We start from the raw sequence: 18,741 nt of genomic DNA, 5'->3' as shown, positions 1-18,741 counted from the left end.
CACCTTCATTTTCTCCACTGGCCATAATTGTAATCTGGTATTTTTTTAAAAAGTGTTTCCACTAGGTTACCTGTTGGTATGAACCACAGGCATCAAAAACTGAGCTTCTTTACTCTTTACTCAGACTTGATGAAAAATTCCATTTTACTCAAGAACTGCTAATGCTAAAAGGCTCTGAAACATGTTCCAAGTCACACTGTAACAGCAACAGGACCAGAACTCCAGATCTCCTGGCTCTTAATTCACTACCATATACAGTTTTGCTGTATTGTGGAGGCTTGTGTCTTCATCCATGCAAAATTCAGCATTATAATTTAAAAAGAACACTTTTACAAGGTTTATATATTAAGTATTTAATAATTTGTATAATCATTTCAGTTTTTATAGATTATTATTTATCATATTGTTATGTAGCCAAACCAAACATTTCTAATCTCATATTAGCTTCCTTTTGCTGCTGTAAAAATTACCACAAAATTAGTTAATTTAAAACAACATGAATCTATTATCTTACAATTCTGGAGGTCAGAGCCCTGAAATGAAGTGTCAGCAGAGCTACCCTCCTTCTGGAGCATCTAGGGGAGAATCCATTCCTTGCCTTTTCCAGTTTCTAGAGACCACCCACATTCCTTGGTTTATGGCCCCAAATCACTCAGATTCAGGCTGCCGTCATCACATTTTCTTCTCTTACCCACACTCTCCTGTTTCCCTCTGTAATTTATAAGAACTCCTGAAACCATGAACAAGCCCCTGTGTCCTTGTCTTCTGAAGTAAAAGGCTGACTCAAGAGTAAATGATTGGGAAACGTGAAGATGGAGAAACAAAGAATAGATGTTGGTCTGGAGAACTGGTAAGAGTTTAGACTATAAGTCTGCCACGTGGCAGAATCACTGAACTCACGGTTCCCTGACAGACATAGATAAAGGCCTGACACACATTCCTAAGTTGTTTTTACAGGAAGCAGACCCCCACCAGATGAAAACTGCTGCTTACAAGCACATAGACCCCAGACTGGTTGGAACCAGAAGGTTGATGATGCTGACTCCCAATTACCTCATGACCAACCAATGAGAAGAATGTCCATGAGCTGATCAAGCCCTGCTCCTTGAACCATTACTATAAGACTCCTTACTACCCCTCCAGAGTGGGACACACAGTTTTGAGAGCATTAGCCCACTGTAGCCCCTTTGCCTGGCAAAGCAATAAAGCTATTCTTTTCTACTTCACCCAAAACTGTGTCTCTGCATTTCTATTTAGCACAGGTGAACAGAGGCTGAGTTTTGGCAGTACTCCCATGCTTGGAAGTCCTTATAAATTAGACTGGGCCCACCCAGTTAATCCAGGATCATCTCCCATCCCAAGATCCTTAACTTAATCAAAGTCCCTTTCCCATATGTAGTCACTGGTACTCATGCCAGGTACATCTTTGGGGACTGTTATTTTGCCTACCTATTCTCTGGAAATAAGCAGAGAGAAATCTGGAAAAGGAGAAGCTGCCCCAATGTCCTTCAGTGGCTCCTGTATTTGTAACCCAGACCCTAACAGGAAGATCCCCACACAGAACACTCAAGTGGTGAGAATCCTTCCCTTTCCCAGCTCACCTGATCCATGCTGACTCGGCCATTGGGTGGGGTTTCAGGGGAGGTCTTCACAGGAAACAGGAGGAATGGAAAGGGGGTTCCTTTAGCTAAAGTACCTGTGTGACTTAAGAGGAGTCGAGGATAAGCAATCCGACTGCACGGGACAAATGTAGACTAGCTGGAGTCTTGCCCCTGGGGCATTGCGTAAACCAAGGAGAATGAGGACTTCCTCATGACTGGGAGCAGGGGGCCAATGGGAGGGACGTGCTGGGAGAAGGTGGGTCTGTGGTGAAGTAATCATCTCAGAAGGTACAGGAAGCCCTTGCTACTACTGCCTTCTGTTCATCGTTGGCCACTCTTTCTCCTTTTCTCATGTCTCAGTATTTTATCCTTGTAGAGGAATATCTACTATCAGATGACCGCAGTTAAAACAGGCTGTGCTCTTCAGGATGTACACATATCACCACCCCTGGCCCGATGGGCTGGCCTCAAGCTGCGGCAGAGGCAGGCTCAGGTGCTCTTCACCTTTCTTATGCTTCCTTGGTCAATATACAATCAAAACACAATGACAGGAAGAAAAGCCCACTCTTTTGAGGGGATAAATGTCCTTAATGTGTCCTCACATTAAGTAGGCATTCTGCTTATTCTTTAAGATTTTTTTTTATTGATGTATAGTTGATGTACAATATTATGTAAGTTACAGGTGTGTAATATAGTGATTCACAATCTTTAAAAGTTATGCTTCATTTACAATTATTATAAAATATTGGCTATATTCCCTGTGTTGTACAATATATCCCTGTAGCTTATTTTATACCTAATAGTTTGTTCCCCTTAATCCCCTATGTCTATATTGCCCCTCCCCCTTCCCTCTCTCCACTGGGAACCACTAGTTTGTTTTCTATATCTGTGAGTCTGTTTCTTTTTGGTTTTATTCACCAGTTGTTTGTATTTCTTAGATTCCACATATAAATGATATCATAACAGTATTTGTCTTTCTCCATCTGACTTATTTCACTTAGCATAATACCCTCCAAGTCCATCCATGCTGTTGCAAATGGCAAAATTTCATTTTGTTTCATGGCTGAGTAGTATTCCATTGTATATATATACCACAGCTTCTTTATCCATTCATCTGTTGATGGACACCTAAGTTGCTTCCATATCTTGGCTATTGTAAATAATGCTGCAGTGAACATTGGGGTGCTTGTATCTTTTCAGATTAATGTTCTTGTTTCTTTTGGATATACACCCAGGAGTGGAATATATACTGGGTCATATGGTAGTTCTATTTATAGCTTTTTGAGAAACCTTCATACTGTTTTCCACAGTGGCTGCACCAATTTACATTCCCACCAACAGTGTACAAGGATTCCCTTTTCTCCACATCCTCACCAACATTTGTTATTTGTGTTCTTTCTGATGATAGTCATTCTGACAGGTGTGAGGTGATATCTCATTGTGGATTTCTTTTTTTTTTTGGCTGCAGCATGCAGCTTATGGGATCTTAGTTCCCCAACCAGGGATTGAACCCAGGCCACAGCAATGAAAGCGCTGAGTCCTAACCACTGGACTACCAGGGAATTCCCACTCTCATTGTGGTTTTGATTTGCATTTCCCTGATGATTAACAATGTTGAGCATCTTTCATGTGCCTGTTGGTCATCTGCATGTCCTCTTTGGAAAAATGTCTATTTAGATTTTCTGCCCATCTTTTAATCAGGTTGTTTGTTTTTTGATGTTGAGTTCTATGAGCTGTATATATATTTTGGATATTAACCCCTTATCAGTCATATCATTTGCAAATATTTTCTCCCATTCTGTAGGTTGTCTTTTTGTTTTGTCTATGGTTTCCTTTGCTGTGCAAAAGCTTTTAAGTTTAATTAGGTCCCATTTATTTATTTTTGCTTTTATTTCCTTTGCTTTAGGAGACAGATCCAAAAAAATATCGCTAAGATTTGTCAAAGAGTGTTCTGCCTATGTTTTCCTCTAGGAGTTTTATGGTATCCAGTCTTACTTTTAGGTCTTTAACCTATTTTGAGTTTATTTTTGTATATGAGGTAGAAGGTGTTCTAATTTCATTCTTTTACATGTAGCTGTCCAGTTTTTCCAGCACCACTTATTGAAGAGACTGTCTTTCCTCCATTGTTTATTCTTGCCTCCTTTGTCATAAATTAATTGACCACAAGTGTGTGGGTTTATTTCTGGGCTTTCTATTTTGTTCCATTGATTTATGTGTCTGTTTTTGTGCCAGTACCATTCTATTTTGATTACTGTAGGTTTCTAGTATAGTCTGAAGTCAGGGCGTGTGATTCCTCCAAGCTCTGTTCTTCTTTCTCAATATTGTTTTGGCTATTTGGGGTCTTTCATGTTTCCATATAAATTTTAAAATTATTTGTTCTAGTTCTGTGAAAAATGTCATTAGTATTTTGATAGGGATTGCATTGAATCTGTAGATTGCCTTGGGGAGTATAGTCATTTTAACAATATTAGTTCTTCCAATCCAAGAACACAGTATATCTTTCCATCTTCAATTTCTTTCATCATTGTTTTATAGTTTTCTGAGTATATGTCTTTTACCTCCTTAGGTAGGTTTATTCTTAGGTATTTTATTCTTTTTGATGCAATGGTAAATGTAATTGTTTCTTTTCTGATAGTTTGTTGTTAGTGTATAGAAATGCAACAGATTTCTGTATATTAATTTTGATCCTGCAACTTTTCTGAATTCATTGATGAGCTCTAGTAGTTTTCTGGTGACATCTTTAGGATTTTCAATGTATAGTATCATGTCATCTGCAAACTGTGACAGTTTTACTTCTTCTTTGTCAATTTGGATTCCTTTTATTTCTTTTTCTTTTCTGATTGCTGTGGATAGGACTTCCAAAACTATGTTGAATAAAAGTGGTGACAGTGGACATCCTTTTCTTGTTCCTGATCTTAGAGGAAATGCTTTTAGCTTTTAAATTAATTTTTAATTAAAATGTTTTAATTTTCAAAAAATATTTTGTTTGTCTAAAGTACTCCTGAGTAATTCCAGATATGCGTAAGTGAAGTGGAACATGAATTCCTTCAGGAGATGGAGGGACAGGGCCTTTCTGGGTAAGAGGGCATTATGCCAGGAACCTATGAGAAATTTCCAAAGTCAGATTCTCCCTCTCAAAGAACAAAGCCCTGTAGGTTATCTGATCTGGACTCCATTATGCATTTGAGCCCTGTAACAAACTGGCCCTATTCTAAATCCATACTCAGATAGCAGCTTCTAACTTTACCTCCCGTGGGATTGTGCCTGAGTCTTGGCACATGACAGCTATGACTTTACTGGACATTGTGAAATAGGCAGTCTTGTGTCCTGGGTAAAGCCCAGGACACCCTAGGCTTGGGGTGTTGAACTTGAGGGAGTGAGGTCATCGCCTGGTCAGTGCCACTGTGTGGGCACCTTTTTGAGCAATGTATGTTTGTTTTCTGTTTCTTTACAGATTTTTGAAAAAGAACTTCCCCATTGTTATCCACACCTCCAGAAAAACTGAGTTATGGAGCACAGAACAGAGAGATTCCACATAACTGACCACATATTCCTTATTAATGTGTAGCATGTCAGTCTCAGGGAATCCCAGAGGCTAAACTTGATGACCTCAGGACCCTACAGCAGAACAGAGAAGCAGCTGCTGTGTCTGGCAGTGTTTGCCTGTATCTTAGATAGACCATCATAACCTGATGGTGTCCCTACCTGTCCTACTGAACATCATCATTGGGGCCATTCACACCATCTTTATGGAATTCCTCTCTATAGAGGAAAGTCCAGTGCAGAGGCTTATGTCTGCAAATGTCCTGGCCCCTTAGGAAGTTGGTCTTCGTGGCTTTGCATGACTCTATAAAAACCACCTTGCCATTACTCCCTCCCTCTGTTATCTCATATGCTCTGGCAATTCAGAATCTCCATCTTTTCCAATCCAGGTCTGTGCTCCAATCGCAAAATGTCCACAGTTTCATTGAGCCCTGCATCCTCAATATACCTGCATTACCTGGGGTCTGATCAAGGTAGCTCACTTCTAAAAATGAGCTCAGTTGGTGTTTTGATTTCTTGAAAAGGAACTGGCTGACATGAAGAAGCATCAATATAATTCATAGATTCGGCATTTTGACAATATGGCACAATTTGTCTTCTGTACCTTTTTATAGAGAGTAGACCAGGTGTGTGAGTGGGCAGAGGGGAGAGGGTGACTGCCTGGCTGATTGGCCTCAGCGAACGTTGCAGAAGCCTATTTCCCTTCTCAGTTGTGTTGAGCGAATGAGCAGGTGCAAAGTTATTTTTAATTGAGCTCCACACCGTCGGTCTACACAGAACTGAAGCTGTCTGTTGAGACCAGCTTTCTGCACATTCAGAACTACTCATGGACCCAATGAGGACACTTCAGTTCATCAACCGTGTCATTTATAAAGATGAGAAACATTATAGAAAAAAGTACTAACCACTCCAAAAGAGTGCTCAAAAGAGCACAGAGATAAATTCAATGCTTCCAAAAGACAGCTCGATAGAACAAAAATTGAACTCGCCAACAGAATTTTCCATGGTGATAAATGTTCTATATCTGTTCTCTCCAATATGGTAGCTTCTAGTCACGTGTTTATTGAGCACTTAAAATGTGACTTGTGTGACTGGGGAACTGAATTTTTAATTTTGTTTAATTTTTTTTAACATCTTTATTGGAGTATAATTGCTTTACAATGGTGTGTTAGTTTCTGCTTTATTACAAAGTGAATCAGCTATACATATACATATATCCCCATATCCCCTCCCTCTTGCGTCTCCCTCCCTCCCTCCCTACCCCACCCCTCTAGGTGGTCACAAAGCACCTAGCTGATCTCTCTGTGCTTTGCAGCTGCTTCCCACTAGCTATCTATTTTACATTTGGTAGTATATATTAGTCCATTCCACTCTCTTACTTCGTCCCAGCTTGCCCTTTCCCCCCCCATGACCTAAGTCCATTCTCTACATCTGTGTCATTATTCCTGTCCTGCCCCTAGGTTCTTCATAACCTTTTTTTTTTTTTGATTCAATATATATGTGTTAGCATATGGTATTTGTTTTTCTCTTTCTGACTGACTTCACTCTGTATGACAGATTCTAGGTCCACCCAACTCACTACAAATAACTCAATTTCATTTCTTTTTATGGCTGAGTAATATTCCATGGTATATATGTGCCACATCTTCTTTATCCATTCATCTGTCGATGGACACTTAGGTTGCTTCCACATGCTGGTTATTGTAAATAGAGCCGCAATGAACATTGTGGTACATGACTCTTTTTGAATTATGGTTTTCTCAGGGTATATGCTCAGTAGTGAGACTGCTGGGTCGTGTGGTAGTTCTATTTTTAGTTTCTTAAGGAACCTCCATACTGTTCTCCATAGTGGCTGTATCAACTTGATTTTCCACCAAAAGTGCAAGAGTGTTCCCTTTTCTCCACACCCTCTCCAGCATTTATTGTCTGTAGATTTTTTGATGATGGCCATTCTGACCGGTGTGAGATGATACCTCATTGTAGTTTTGATTTGCAATTCTCTAATGATTAGTGATGCTGAGCATTCTTTCATGTGTTTGCTGGCAATCTGTATACATTCTTTGGAGAAACGTCTGTTTAGATCTTCTGCCCATCTTTGGATTGGGTTGATTGTTTTTTGATATTGAGCTGCATGATCTACTTGTAAATTTTGGAGATTAATCCTTTGCTAATTGCTTCATTTGAAAATGTTTTCTCCCATTCTGTGGGTTGTCTTTTTGTCTTGTTTATGGTTTCCTTTGCTGTGCAAAAGTTTTTTCTTTTTTTTTTTCCACACACACACACTGTATTTAATTTTTACAAGAGATAAATAAACTGACACCAAGCATTGTAAATGGATGACCATAATAAAAGCAACAATGATTGCAATTACCAAACATGAAACACACTCATACTATGTCATAATATTGGCATTCAGTCCAGTAATCCTCCACTGTAACAGCTCATTTCCAGTAATCCTCCACTGTAACAGCTCCTTTACTTTGCAGTGAAAATTGATTTGTATATTTTTTGCCTCTGAGACCTTGTGGGATTTTTTTTTATTCAAACAGAAAGTCACAAAAATTATAATCATCCTCATCAGTTCACTCAGTTCCATGTAATTAATTTTTTTTCATCTTGATCTTTTGTTAGCACTTTTATGAATTCATCAGTTTTCCATTAGAGTTCTGAAAATGCTTATTCATTCAGTTCAGCAGTATAGTCAGTTACTAGAAAGGTGTACTTGTCAGAGTCTTTTCCATGAATTCCTTGAAGATGAAACCTTTTTATAAGAACATATTTGCAAAAGCGTCAGAGTACACCCAGAACTGTCTGTAAATGACAAAAGACTTAAAAATGACCACGGTTAAAGATTTGATGAAAGTTCATAATAATACAATTGACAAGGAAATTTAGTTATTTCTGCGGTATACATTTTAAAGTAATAACTAGAATTATGACATAACATTATACCAGAACATAAAAGATTTTTAGAAATTTCATGTAATGTCTGAAACATTTATATTAACATATTTCCATACAAATAACCCAAAGAAAGTTTAGTATTAGTTGTTTTGTTTGTTTGTTTGTTTGTTTGTTTCTTTATACTGCAGGTTCTTATTAGTCATCAATTTTTTACACATCAGTGTATACATGTCAATCACAATCACCCAATTCAGCACACCACCATCCCCACCCCACTGCGGTTTTCCCCACTTGGTGTCCATACGTTTGTTCTCTACTTCAGTGTCTTAACTTCTGCCCTGCAAACTGGTTCATCTGTACCATTTTTCTAGGTTCCACATACATGCGTTAATATACAATATTTGTTTTTCTATTTCTGACTTACTTCACTCTGTATGACAGTCTCTAGATCCATCCACGTCCCAACAAATGACTCAATTTCGTTCCTTTTTATGGCTGAGTAATATTCCATTGTATATATGTACCACATCTTCTTTAACCATTCATCTGTCAATGGGCACTTAGGTTGTTTCCATGACCTGGCAATTGTAAATAGTGCTGCAATGAGCATTGGGGTGCATGTGTCTTTTTGAATTACGGTTTTCTTTGGGTATATGCCCAGTAGTGGGATTGCTGGATCATATGGTAATTCTATTTTTAGTTTTTTAAGGAACCTCCATACTATTCTCCATAGTGGCTGTATCAATTTACATTCCCACCAACAGTGCAAGAGGGTTCCCTTTGCTCCACACCCTCTCCAGCATTTGTTGTTTGTAGATTTTCTGATGATGCCCATTCTAAATGGTGTGAGGTGATACCTCATTGTAGTTTTGATTTGCATTTCTCTAATAATTAGTGATGTTGAGCAGCTTTTCATGTGCTTCTTGGTAACCTGTATGTCTTCTTTGGAGAAACGTCTATTTAGGTCTTCTGCCCATTTTTGGATTGGGTTGTTTGTTTCTTTAATATTGAGCTGCATGAGCTGTTTATATATTTTGGAGATTAATCCTTTGTCCGTTGATTCGTTTGCAAATATTTTCTCCCATTCTGAGGGTTGTCTTTTTGTCTTGTTTATGGTTTCCTTTGCTGGGCAAAAGCTTTGAAGTTTCATTAGGTCTCATTTGTTTATTTTTGTTTTTACTTCCATTACTCTAGGAGGTAGATCAAAAAAGATCTTGCTGTGATTTATGTCAAAGAGTGTTCTGCCTATGTTTTCCTCTAAGAGTTTTATAGTGTCCAGTCTTACATTTAGATCTCAAATCCATTTTGAGTTCCTTTTTGTGTATGGTGTTAGGGAGTGTTCTAATTTCATACTTTTACATGTACCTGTCCAGTTTTCCCAGCACCACTTATTGAAGAGACTGTCTTTTCTCCATTGTATATCTTTGCCTCCTTTGTCATAGATTAGTTGACCATAGGTGCATGTGTTTATTTCTGGGCTTTCTATCTTGTTCCATTGATCTATGTTTCTGTTTTTGTGCCACTACCATATTGTCTTGATTACTGCAGCTTTGTAGTATAGTCTGAAGTCAGGGAGTCTGATTCCTCCAGCTCCGTTTTTTTCCCTCAAGACTGCTTTTGCTATTCGGGATCTTTTGTGTCTCCATACAAATTTTAAGAGGTATTGTTCTAGTTCTGTAAAAAATGCCATCGGTAACTTGATAGGGATTGCACTGAATCTGTAGATTGCTTTGGGTAATATAGTCATTTTCACAATATTTATTATTTCAATCCAAGAACATGGTATATCTCTCCATCTGTTGGTATCATCTTTAATTTCTTTCATCAGTGTCTTATAGTTTTCTGCATACAGGTCTTTTGTCTCCCTAGGTAGGTTTATTCCTAGGTATTTTATTCTTTTTGTTGCAATGGTAAATGGGAGTGTTTCCACAATTTCTCTTTCAGATTTTTCATCATTAGTGTATAGGAATGAAAGAGATTTCTGTGCATTAATTTTGTATCCTGCAACTTTACAAATTCATAGATTAGCTCTAGTAGTTTTCTGGTGGCATTTTTAGGATTCTCTATGGATAGTATCATGCCATCTGCAAAAAGTGACAGTTTTACTTCTTCTTTTCCAATTTGTATTCCTTTTATTTCTTTTTCTTCTCTGATTGCTGTGGCTAGGACTTCCAGAACTATGTTGAACAACAGTGGTGAGAGTGGACATCCTTGTCTCATTCCTGATCTTAGAGGAAATCCTTTCACTTTTTCACCATTGAGAATGATGTTTGCTGTGGGTTTGTCATATATAGCCTTTATTATGTTGAGGTACATTCCCTCTATGTCCACTTTCTGCAGAGTTTCTATCATAAATGGGTGTTGAATTTTGTCAAAAGCTTTTTCTGCATCTATTGAGATGATCATATGGTTTTTATTCTTCAACTTGTTAATATGGTGTATCACATTGATTAATTTGTGTATATTGAAGAATCCTTGCATCCCTGGGATAAATCCCACTTGATCATTGTGTATGATCCTTTTAAGGTGGTGTTGGACTCTGTTTGATAGTATTTTGTTGAGGATTTTTGCATCTATATTCATCAGTGATATTGTTCTGTAATTTTCTTTCTTTTTATTTTTTTTCTCTGTTTGTAACATGTGTGTGTTTTTTTTTAACATCTTTATTGGAGTATAATTGCTTTACAATGGTGTGTTAGTTTCTGCTTTATAACAAAGTGAAACAGTTACACATATACATATGTTCCCATATCTCTTCCCTCTTGCATCTGCCACCCTCCACGCTCCCTATCCCACCCCTCTAGGTGGTCACAAAGCACAGAGCTGATCTCCCTGTGCTATGTGGTTGCTTCCCACTAGCTATCTATTTTACGTTTGGTAGTGTATATGTATCCATGCCACTCTCTCACTTTGTCACATCTTACCCTTCTCCCTCCCCATATCCTCAAGTCCATTCTCTAGTGGGTCGGTGTCTTTATTCCTGTCTTGCCACTAGGTTCTTCATGACCTTTTTTTTTCCCCCCCTTAGATTCCATATATATGTGTTAGCATACTGTATTTGTTTTTCTCTTTCTGACTTACTTCACTCTGTATGACAGACTCTAACCCCATCCACCTCACTACAAATAACTCCATTTCGTTTCTTTTTATGGCTGAGTAATATTCCATTGTATATATGTGCCACATCTTCTTTATCCATTCATCTGATGATGGACATTTAGGTTGCTTCCATGTCCTGGCTATTGTAAATAGAGCTGCAATGAACATTTTGGTACATGACTCTTTTTGAATTCTGGTTTTCTCAGGGTATATGCCCAGTAGTGGGATTGCTGGGTCATATGGTAGTTCTATTTTTAGTTTTTTAAGGAACCTCCATACTGTTCTCCATAGTGGCTGTATCAGTTTACATTCCCACCAACAGTGCAAGAGTGTTCCCTTTTCTCCACACCCTCTCCAGCATTTATTGTTTCTAGATTTTTTGATGATGGCCACTCTGACCGGTGTGAGATGATATCTCATTGTAGTTTTGATTTGAATTTCTCTAATGATTAATGATGTTGAGCATTCTTTCATGTGTTTGTTGGCAATCTGTATATCTTCTTTGCAGAAATGTCTATTAAGTCTTCTGCCCATTTTTGGATTGGGTTGTTTGTTTTTTTGTTATTGAGCTGCATGAGCTGCTTGTAAATCTTGGAGATTAATCCTTTGTCACTAGCTTCATTTGCAAATATTTTCTTCCATTCTGAGGGCTGTCTTTCGGTCTTGTTTATGGTTTCCTTTGCTGTGTAAAAGCTTTTAAGTTTCATTAGGTCCCATTTGTTTATTTGTGTTTTTATTTCCATTTCTCTAGGAGGTGGGTCAAAAAGGATCTTGCTGTGATTTATGTCATACAGTGTTCTGCCTATGTTTTCCTCTAAGAGTTTGATAGTGTCTGGTCTTACATTTAGGTCTTTAATCTCTTTTGAATTTATTTTTGTGTATGGTGTTAGGGAGTGTTCTAATTTCATACTTTTACATGTAGCTGTCCAGTTTTCCCAGCACCACTTATTGAAGAGGCTGTCTTTTCTCCACTGTATATGCTTGCCTCCTTTATCAAAGATAAGGTGACCATATGTGCGTGGGCTTATCTCTGGGCTTTCTATCCTGTTCCATTGATCTATGTTTTTGTTTTTGTGCCAGTACCATACTGTCTGGATTACTGTAGCTTTGTAGTATAGTCTGAAGTCAGGGAGTCTGATTCCTCCAGCTCCATTTTTCGTTCTCAAGATTGCTTTGGCTATTCGGGGTCCTTTGTGTTTCCATAAAAATTGTGAAATTTTTTGTTCTAGTTCTGTGAAAAATGCCAGTGGTAGTTTGATAGGGATTGCATTGAATCTGTAGATTGCTTTGGGTAGTAGAGTCATTTTCACAAGGTTGATTCTTCCAATCCAAGAACATGGGATATCTCTCCATCTATTTGTATCATCTTTAATTTCTTTCATCAGTGTCTTATAATTTTCTGCATACAGGTCTTTTGTCTCCTTAGGTAGATTTATTCCTAGATATTTTATTCTTTTTGTTGCAATGGTAAATGGGAGTGTTTTCTTAATTTCACTTTCAGATTTTTCATCATTAGTGTAGAGGAATGCAAGAGATTTCTGTGCATTAATTTTGTATCCTGCTACTTTACCAAATTCATTGATTAGCTCTAGTAGTTTTCTGGTGGCATCTTTAGGATTCTCTATGTATAGTATCATGTCATCTGCAAACAGTGACAGCTTTACTTCTTCTTTTCCGATTTGGATTCTTTTTATTTCTTTTTCTTCTCTGATTGCTGTGGCTAAAACTTCCAAAACTTTGTTGAATAATAGTGGTGAGAGTGGGCAACCTTGTCTTGTTCCTTATCTTAGTGGAAATGGTTTCAGTTTTTCACCATTGAGGACAATGTTGGCTGTGGGTTTGTCATATATGGCCTTTATTATGTTAAGGAAAGTTCCCACTATGCCTACTTTCTGCAGGGCATTTATCATAAATGGGTGTTGAATTTTGTCAAAAGCTTTCTCTGCAACCAGTGAGATGATCATATGGTTTTTCTCCTTCAATTTTTAATATGGTGTATCACGTTTATTGATTTGCGTATATTGAAGAATCCTTGCATTCTTGGAATAAACCCCACTTGATCATGGTGTATGATCCTTTTAATGTGCTGTTGGATTCTGTTTGCTAGTATTTTGTTGAGGATTTTTGCATCTATGTTCATCAGTGATATTGGCCTGTAGTTTTCTTTCTTTGTGACATCTTTGTCTGGTTTTAGTATCAGGATGATAGTGGCCTAGTTGAATGAGTTGGGGAGTGTTCCTCCCTCTGCAATATTTTGGAAGAGTTTGAGAAGGATAGGTGTTAGCTCTTCTCTAAATGTTTGATAGAATTCGCCTGTGAAGCCATCTGGTCCTGGGCCTTTGTTTGCTGGAAGATTTTTAATCCCAGTTTCAATTTCAGTGCTTGTGATTGGTCTGTTCATATTTTCTATTTCTTCCTGGTTCAGTCTCGGCAAGTTGTGGATTTCTAAGAATTTGTCCATTTCTTCCAGGTTGTCCATTTTATTGGCATAGAGTTGTTTGTAGTAATCTCTCATGATCGTTTGTATTTCTGCAGTATCAGTTGTTACTTCTCCTTTTTCATTTCTAATTCTATTGATTTGAGTCTTCTCCCTTTTTTTCTTGATGAGTCTGGCTAATCGTTTATCAATTTTGTTTATTTTCTCAAAGAACCATCTATTAGTTTTATCGATCTCTGCTATTGTTTCCTTCACTTCTTTTTCATTTTTTTCGGATCTGATCTTTATGATTTCTTTCCTTCCGCTAACTTTGGGGTATTTTTATTCTTCTTTCTCTAATTGCTTTAGGTGTAAGGTTAGGTTGTTTATTTGAGATGTTTCTTGTTTCTTGAGGTAGGATTGTATTTCTATAAACTTCCCTTTTAGAACTGCTTTTGCTGCATCCCATAGGTTTTGGGTCATCGTGTTTTCATTGTCATTTGTTTCTAGGTATTTTTTGATTTCCTGTTTGATTTCTTCTGTGATCTCTTGGTTATTTAGTAGTGTACTGTTTAGCCTCAATTTGTTTGTATTTTTTACAGATTTTTTCCTGTAATTGGTATCTAGTCTCATAGTGTTCTTGTCAGAAAAGATACTTGATACAATTTTAATTTTCTTAAATTTACCAAGGCTCAATTTGTGACCCAAGATATGATCTATCCTAGAGAATGTTCCATGAGCACTTGAGAAGAATATGTGTTCTGTTGTTTTTGGATGGAATGTCCTATAAATATCAATTAAGTCCATCTTGTTTAATGTGTCATTTAAAGCTTGTATTTCCTTAATTATTTTCATTTTGGATGATCTGTCCATTCATGAACGTTGGGTGTTAAAGTCCCCTACTAGGATTGTGTTACTCTTTTTTCCCCCTTTTCTGGCAGTTGGCATTTGCCTTATGTATTGTGGTGCTCCTATGTTGGGTGCATAAATACTTACAATTGTTATATCTTCTTCTTGGATTGATCCCCCGATCATTATCTAGTGTCCTTCTTTGTCTCTTGTAATGGTCTTTATTTTAATGTGCATTTTTTCTGATATGAATATTGCACTCCAGCTTTCCTTTGATTTCCATTTGCATGGAATATCTTTGTTCCATTGCCTCACTTTCAGTCTGTATGTGTCCCTAGGTCTGAAGTGAGTGTCTTGTAGACAGCATATATACAGGTCTTGTTTTTGTATCCATTCAGCCAGTCTGTGTCTTTTTGTTGGAGCATTTAATCCATTTACATTTAATATAAATTTCGATATGTATGTTCCTATTACCATTTTCTTAATTGTTCTGGGTTTGTTATTGTAGGTCTTTTCCTTCTCTTTTCTTTCCTGCCTAGAGAAGTTCCTTAAATATTTGTTGTAAAGCTGATTTGGTGGTGCTGAATTGTCTTAGCTTTTCTTGTCTGTAAAGGTTTTAATTTCTCCATCAAATCTGAATGAGATCCTTGCTGGGTAGAGTAATCTTGGTTGTAGGTTTTTCCTTTTCATCACTTTAAATATGTCTTGCCACTCCCTTCTGGCTTGCAGAGTTTCTGCTGAAAGATCAGCTGTTAACCTTATGGGGATTCCCTTGTATGTCATTTGTTGTTTTTCCCTTGCTGCTTTTGATGTTTTTTCTTTGTATTTAATTTTTGATAGTTTGATTAATATGTGTCTTGGCATGTTTCTCTTAGGATTTATTTGGTATGGGACTCTCTGTGATTCCTGGACTTGATTAACTACTTCCTTTCCCATATTAGGGAAGTTTTCAACTATAATCTCTTCAAATATTTTCTCAGTCCTTTTCTTTTTCTCTTCTTCTTCTGGGACCCCTATAATTTGAATGTTGCTGTGTGTAATGTTGTCCCAGAGGTCTCTAAGACTGCCCTCATTTCTTTTCATTCTTTTTGCTTTATTCTGCTCTGCAGTAGTTATTTCCAATATTTTATCTTCCAGGTCACTTATCTATTCTTCTGCATCAGTTATTCTGCTCTTGATTCCTTCTAGAGAACTTTTCATTTCATTTATTGTGTTGTTCATCATTGTTTGTTTGCTCTTTAGGTCTCCTAGGTCCTTGTTAAACTTTTCTTGTATTTTCTCCATTTTATTTCCAAGGTTTTGGATCATCTTTGCTATCCTTACTCTGAATTCTTTTTCAGGTAGACTGCCTATTTCCTCTTCATTTGTTTGGTCTGGTGGGTTTTTACCTTGCTCCTTCATCTGCTGTGTGTTTCTCTGTCTTCTCCTTTTGCTTAACTTACTGTGTTTGGGATCTCCTTTTCGTAGGCTGCAGGTTCATATTTCCCATTGTTTTAGTGTCTGTCCCCAGTGGCTAAGGTTGGTTCAGTGGGTTGTGTAGGCTTCCTGGTGGAGGGGACTCATGCCTATTTTTTGATGTATGAGGCTGGATCCTGTTTTTCTGGTGAGCAGGACTGTGCCTGGTGTTGTGTTTTGGGGTGTCTGTGACCTTATTATGATTTTAGGCCACCTCTCTGCTAATGGGTGGGGTTATGTTCCTGTCTTGCTAGTTTTTTGGCATAGGGTGTCCAGCTCTGTAGCTTGCTTGTTGTTGAGTGGAGCTGGGTCTTAGTGTTGAGATGGAGATCTCTGGGGGAGCTTTTGTTGTTTGATATTATGTGGAGCTGGGAGGTCTCTGGCAGACCAATTTCCTGAACTCTTCTCTCCCACTGGTCTGACATCTGGCTGGCGCACCAAGACCCTGTCAGCCTCACGGCTCAGAAGAAAAGGGAGAAAGAAAGGAAGAAAGGAAGAAAGGAAGGAAGGAAGAAAGGAAGAAAGGAAGAAAGGAAGAAAGAAAGAAAGAAAGAAAGAAAGAAAGAAAGAAAGAAAAGAAAGAAGAATAAAATAAAGTTATTAAAATAAAAAATAAAAATATTATTAAAAATTTTTTTTAATTAAAAAAAGAAAAAGAAAGAAAGAAAGAAGAGAGCAACGAAACCAAAAAACAAATCCACCAATGATAACAAGGGCTAAAAACTATACTAAAAGAAAAAATAATGGACAGACAGAACCCTAGGACAAATGGTAAAAGCAAAGCTATACAGAGAAATTCACACAAAGAAGCATACACATACACACTCACAAAAAGATAAAAAAATATATATATATACATATATATACATAAAAGGAGGAAGAGAGCAACCAAATCAATAAATAAATCTACCAATGATAATAAACTCTAAATCCTAAACTAAGATAAACTTAAAACCAGAAACAAATTAGATGCAGAAAGCAAACCCAAAGTCTACAGTTGCTTCCAAAGTCCACCCCTTCAATTTTGGGACGCTTTGTTGTCTATTCAGGTATTCCACAGATGAAGTGTACATCAGTTGATTATGGAGATATAATCCACTGCTCCTGAGGCTGCTGGGAGAAATTTCCCTTTCTCTTCTTTGTTCACACAGCTCCTGGGGTTCAGCTTTGGATTTGGCCCGGCCTTTGTGCGTAGGTCACCTGAGGGCATCTGTTCTCTGCTCAGAAAGGTCGGGGATAAAGTAGCAGCTGATTAGGGGGCTCTGGCTCACTCAGGCCACAGGGAGGGAGGGGTAAGTAATGCGGGGAGATTCTCCAGAGGCAGAGGCCGGCCTGATGTTGCAACAGCCTGAGGCACGCTGTGTGTTCTCCTGGGGATGTTGTCCCTGGATCACGGGACCCTGGCAGTGGTGGGCTGCACAGAATCCTGGGAGGGGAGGTGTGGATAGTGACCTGTGTTTGCACACAGGCTTCTTGGTGGCTGCAGCAGCAGCCTTAGCATTTCATGCCTGTCTCTGGTGTCCACGCTGATAGCCGTGGCTTGTGCCTGTCTCTGGAGCTCATTTACGCAGTGCCCTGAATCCCCTGTCCTTGCGCACCCAGAAACAATGGTCTCTTGCCTCTTAGGCAGTTCCAGACTTTTTCCTGGACTCCCTCCTGGCTAGCTGTGGCACCCTAGCCCCCTTCAGGTTGTGTTCATGCAGCCAACCCTAGTCCTCCCCCTGGGAGCTGACCTCCGAAGCTGGAGCCTCAGCTCCCAGCCCCCAACCACCCTGGCAGATGAGCAGACAAGCCTCTCAGGCTGGTGAGTGCTGGTCAGCACCAATCCTCTGTGCGGCAATCTCTCCACTTTGCCCTCTGCCCCCCTATTGCTGTGCTCTCCTCTGTGGCTCCAAAGCTTCCCCACCACCACCCCCTGACTGCACCAGTGAAGGGGTTCCTAGTGTCTGGAAACTTTTCCTCCTTCACAGTTCCCTCCCAGAGGTGCAGTTCTTGTCCCTATTCTTTTGTCTCTGTTTTTTTCTTTTTCCCTACCGAGGTATGTGGGGTTGTTTCTTGCCTTTTGGGAAGCCTGAGGTGTTCTGCCAGCATTCAGTAGGTGTTCTGTAGGATTTGTTCCACATGTAGATGTATTTCTGATGTATTTGTGGGGAGGAAGGTGATCTCCACATCTTACTCCTCCATCATCTTGAAGGTCTCCCCAATTTTGTTTAATTTTAATTTAAGTAGTCAGATGTGGCTAGTGGCTATTTTTGTAGAGTGCACGGGTAGTGTGGTTTAGCTTATGGCAATAAAATCTATGGTAAAAGCTAAAGAAGTGAATGTAATTACTAAAAAATCATCCTCTTGCCAACCCTACATATATTTGGGTTATTCTGTTATTTGTAACTGAAAAAGGAGTATAATAGAACTTGATAAATTTTGCCATTTGAATCAAATGCTTTTCATATTGTGCTTATATTTGGATAAGTAAAGAAGCCCATACCTGCAAACTATATTTTAAGCTGATATAACTTCCAATGGAGATATAATGACACTGTCTTTTCCATACATGAAGCTAATGAAACACTATTGTGTCTTTTACATTTATTTAAGGAGATTTTGATCGCCAAAATAAAGAGAAGGAAAAGTTTTAGAAAATGTTATGTCTTTGTAGTATTTCAAAAATAGAAACTTCAAGAGGAGGAAAAATTCAATCACAATTACTTCTGGCAACATGAAAGTTAGTGCTAGTCCCAAGATCTTTGAAAATGTTTTATTCAATCAGTCTGTTGGTACAAGTTGTATTTCCCTAGCAACAAAACAGCACGTATGCTTTTCCTTCCAATGTAGTTAGGCACGTACTGAACAAAATTTATATTATTTATATTACTA

This window comes from Eubalaena glacialis, chromosome 2 (genome assembly GCF_028564815.1).
Source record: "Eubalaena glacialis isolate mEubGla1 chromosome 2, mEubGla1.1.hap2.+ XY, whole genome shotgun sequence".
Lineage (NCBI taxonomy): Eukaryota > Metazoa > Chordata > Mammalia > Artiodactyla > Balaenidae > Eubalaena > Eubalaena glacialis.
The sequence above is the reverse complement of the archived record's forward strand: the minus strand, read 5'-3'. Positions refer to the sequence as shown.